This window comes from Pinus tabuliformis, chromosome 4_2 (assembly GCF_031772625.1).
Source record: "Pinus tabuliformis cultivar Carrire ecotype Pingquan chromosome 4_2, CPIR1, whole genome shotgun sequence".
NCBI classification, from domain to species: domain Eukaryota; kingdom Viridiplantae; phylum Streptophyta; class Pinopsida; order Pinales; family Pinaceae; genus Pinus; species Pinus tabuliformis.
Genome location: NC_142304.1, coordinates 315344453 through 315348887, shown reverse-complemented (window position 1 = coordinate 315348887; position 4435 = coordinate 315344453). Strand labels below are relative to the sequence as shown.

At 32.4% G+C, this 4435-nt stretch overlaps 1 long non-coding RNA gene across 1 annotated transcript; it reads right to left on the bottom strand.

Moving 5' to 3' along the window:
- Positions 1-2864: 2864 nt before the first annotated feature.
- LOC149169239 (uncharacterized) lies at positions 2865-3860 on the bottom strand. The gene is made up of 2 exons (XR_016259371.1): positions 3657-3860; positions 2865-3425 (listed from the first exon to the last, which is right to left on the bottom strand). It is a non-coding gene; the product is annotated as an uncharacterized LOC149169239 (long non-coding RNA).
- Positions 3861-4435: the final 575 nt, after the last annotated feature.

Here is a 4435-nt window from a genome sequence, read left to right as displayed (position 1 = left end):
CCAAAATTTTATTGCTTGGTCCTTAGTAGCTTCCCATCTTTCAAGTCAATCATATTTTTAACATTGGTGGAAACAACAAGGTCCACATAATAGAACTCCATCCTCTCAATACCTTGGAGAATGCCGTTCAACATAACTATGATGTTTGTATATGCTACTCAAAATATCACCATTTCTTATATTAAAGAAAATTGAAATGAGTCTTAATGTGCCAATGGGTGATATGGAATATGCATCACACTAATATCCATAATAATAGTGGCAGATTCCCAATGAACATGGTATACAAATCTATAAGTAGATCTTCCTTTTCCTGTTTGATAATTTACCACTTTGAATAACAAACACATTTAAATTCCTTTTCTATTGATTAGGGATTGCAGTAGGATATCTAGTAGGAATTGTAGACGGAGAACCTCTAATAGCCATTTTGGAAATGAAAACCAAAGATGCACTTGGTTACCCTATATAGAAAATACTATTCTTCTTGATTTTAACCTCTTACATATCCTTCTAAAAATGAGAAAATAATGAAGATCTTCATTGGAATCAACCATGTATAAATTGTTTACAAACCTCATAACAAATAGGACATTGAATTCACTTGGATGTATCTTACAAGGTGGTTGGAGAAATGATGTCATTCTCCCTACCCGAGGTTTAATTCTTGCATGCCACATTTTTGAGCTTATAATGAGTATATCTTTATAGTGACATTGAACCTTATTTTCTGAGAGTTCCTCGAGGATAAAAACATATATATTTCCGCACGAACTAGTCTATACATAGTGGAAAATATTTCCTTGTGGGTAAGACCATGTTGGGTGTGTTAGGGAGGTGTACAACTTCTCTTTATAACTGCTAATATTTTGTTCAATGGATGATTTTGATCATTGAAGTTTGATGCCAAATCACTTAAGATAGACCTCTATTGCTCTAGCACCTAGTATCAAAGCTTCACCAAGAGCTATTTATAATGCATTTGCTACAAAAAAATACAATGGTTAAAAGGATGTAGCGATGAAAAGGTGTGATGGCTATGTAATGCTTCTAAAAGGTCCAATAAGTTTCTCAATGTTTTAGTGCTAGTATTAATGTCCTGTTCACATCTGAACTTAGTGTTTGGAGATTAAAGTTGGGAATTTCTTCATTTGGTGGTAGTGGATTCACATCAATGATATGTATGCTCAATATCAATATAACACAATAATGAACATGTGATCATCTTTTTAAGAAGGAATTAATGTGTGCATTTTTCTATAAATAATATTTAAAGACTATTTAACAAGTTTACATGGAAATTCATAAAAACCCATTACAATTTTAGAAAATGCATGCAATCTTTAAAAAAAATGTGTATTTTAAATGTAAACACATTCTTAAGTTTTCCATTACCACATTAATTTTCTTGGAAAACCTCCACTTATACTTATACTTATACTTATATATATATATATATATATTTCTCAAAATATAAAATTTTGTTATACATAAAATTTTAAACTCAGCGTACTAACCTGGCACAGCATACAAATAAACATGGGGAATCGATATTCCCTTCCAGGCTGGTAATATATAAAAGTTTCTTAATATCTTCGACGATTCAATAATGATGAAATTCATAAATAAAGCTAAATTAATACCTTTTCTCGCAAGTTTTTGACACCAAAAATATATCAAATATCATTATGACTATGACTAAATCCTTGAGGACCGATATAGGTTGACATGTATAATTGCTTTTGCAAATAATCACATCGTGATTTATGTTTCACGCCTTTGCAAATAGACGGATCATGATTTATGTTTGAACATTGATAAAATGTGAAAATCACCTACTCTATCGGTTCAAAAACTTGAAACTCGCAGTAATCTCACTTGGTCCTCTGGTTCAAAAAGTCCGCAACACGATCAGTATTCTTCATACCCAGTTTAACAAACACAATCTCTCTTCTTAATAGTTAGTTTAACCATGCCTGTTTATATTTATTAAGTTCTCAAAATATTCTAAAATTCACTTATATATGGAAAGATTACATATATGATATAGTCTACAGGGTGCAATTGAATTGGAAAGGGCTGTTTTATAAGATTGAAGGAAATTTTAAACAAAACTAAATATGGAGTATATTTTATTATTATTATTATTTAATTTTAAAGTTGGTAATTTAGATGGGGTATGAGATCTCTGGTTTGTAAGACAAGAGATTTTTTTCTGCGAAATTATCTGACTCTTAAATTTATGATGACATACATACTATATTACTTAATTTTGAAACTGTAACCTCTTATAAAAAAAAAACCATGCTCATAACCATATAATCCAGGGATACAATTAAATTTAAAAAATACATATATTTTAGATAGAGGAGGAATAACCTATTGAAGAGTTTTGTGAACCCTTCAACAGGTTATTCCTCCTCTATCTAAAACCATCTTCACCTGTATGGATTCCCTATTTAACAATACATATATTACCTATACTCGTTTCTGATTAGAAATATACCAAAACCATTCCTTTCCTGACAAAAAAAATTCTGCCCATTCAAAAGCCAACCTATGGAATTACACACCAATGAGACTGATTGAGATATCCATGCATCTCCAATCGCTTTTTACATGGAAGATAGAGAATCTGAATACCAAATAATCGCATAAAAAATATTCATGCTAAATGCAGCCTAATAAAATGCCAAAGTCAGCTGTACACATACATAGCTCAGGAGGGATAAACGGTTTACAGACCGAAGATAGACAATTCACTTCGATTCTATAAGTTTGTTGATTAGATTGTTGGAATATTTCCCAAATCTATAATCAAATTAATTTGAATCAAAATAAACTCATACCAATTTTTTTTTAAAAAAAGCTCAGCCACCTCATTTCCACTCTAACTGTTGCATGTGTGCATATAACACCGAATTGGGGTCTTGCAAGGTCAAGAAAAGGTCATGGAAGGTCAAGAAGGCCACAGTTTTCCGTTAATGGAAAACGAAAATCAGGATCTTGAACAAAACCAGGAATTTTTATAGGAAGAAGGGTTTAATGGGATAAGCAGAGGGATGTAAGAAGGGATTTCAGATGCAAGGTTTGAATCATAAAACGACATGCATTGGAAGAGGGTAAAGAGGTTTCGAGTTAAGAAAGCTCAGAGGGGATAGCGCCAAACATTATATTATTAACGCCAAACCATAATGTCCTAAACAACGGGCAGCATACATATTCTCATAGTCCACTGCCCGGTACCATATTATGGTCATCTTCGTATTGAATGGAAGCCTGATACAGTGATGCACGAGTTGAACTTCAACGAAAACCTCACTAGCTTGGAGCTGATACCACGCACCTAACAGAAAAAAGGACTCCAACGCTGACAGTACTGAAAGGAGAAAGAGTTTAAAGGCCTCCGGAGATCTTGCACGAATCTGCAAACAAATCAACTTGGGTGATGAGGATAACAGTCACTATTTTTAGGTTTTCTTCTAAATATTTCATCTCTCAGCATTATAGGCCAATGGAGAAATTGAAGACACATAAACATAAGCCTAATTCTGGTTTATGCAAGCAATTAAATTAAGCTTGATCTATTATAATACTATAAGATAACTTTTAAGAAAAAGCCTGTGTTTTTTAATTTAGTTTATCCAACACTTCACCTTTGTTCTCTGTTAATACTGTGCAATCTCCATCTCTATCTCGGATGGAAAGCAAACCTTCACGGCCGACCTTCATATGGCATGGAAAACGCAACACAATACAACACCAATGATAGGTTTCCTAAACTGAAAGTTTTGCTTAGATCTGCTTCTTATAACCCGAAGCATCCTGGCATTGATCACTTGTGCTATTTCCATAAAACCTGAAATCAATGACCTGCAATAATATGACAGCTCTGAGCAGTACATAAAGTAGTAAGCTTGCCTGAAAAGGTAAGCAAGGAGACAATGACAGACAAAGCAGGAGGAAGAATGTAATAATGGAAATTTCAAAAATGATGTCACACGAGGGTAGTGAACAGTAAGGTTCAGCTAACATTTCTCAATAAATGAAATTCTGAACATGCATGAATTGGTCACCGACTTTTTGTTCACACTTTTGTGTGTCGCTTTTTCTCTTCCATGTGCCACGCCTGCCACTGCCACAATCATCACCATCTTTCTCTTCATTGGAGTTAATTATTTTACACGGAAATATTAATAACATACTACTGTAATGTTCACATTCACAGCCATGATTTTAGGAACATATAATTATTATTTCCATATAATTTATTTATTTTAATTTTGTGTATTATAATTATTGATTTTTTTTATATAGTTTATTTTTAAAGGGTACTTTTTTCATTTCTCGTCATTTTCTTTGTATACAATTAAATTATTTTGTATTCATGGTATATAACTTAAGATATTTATTCATTTAATTTAATAAGAATGAG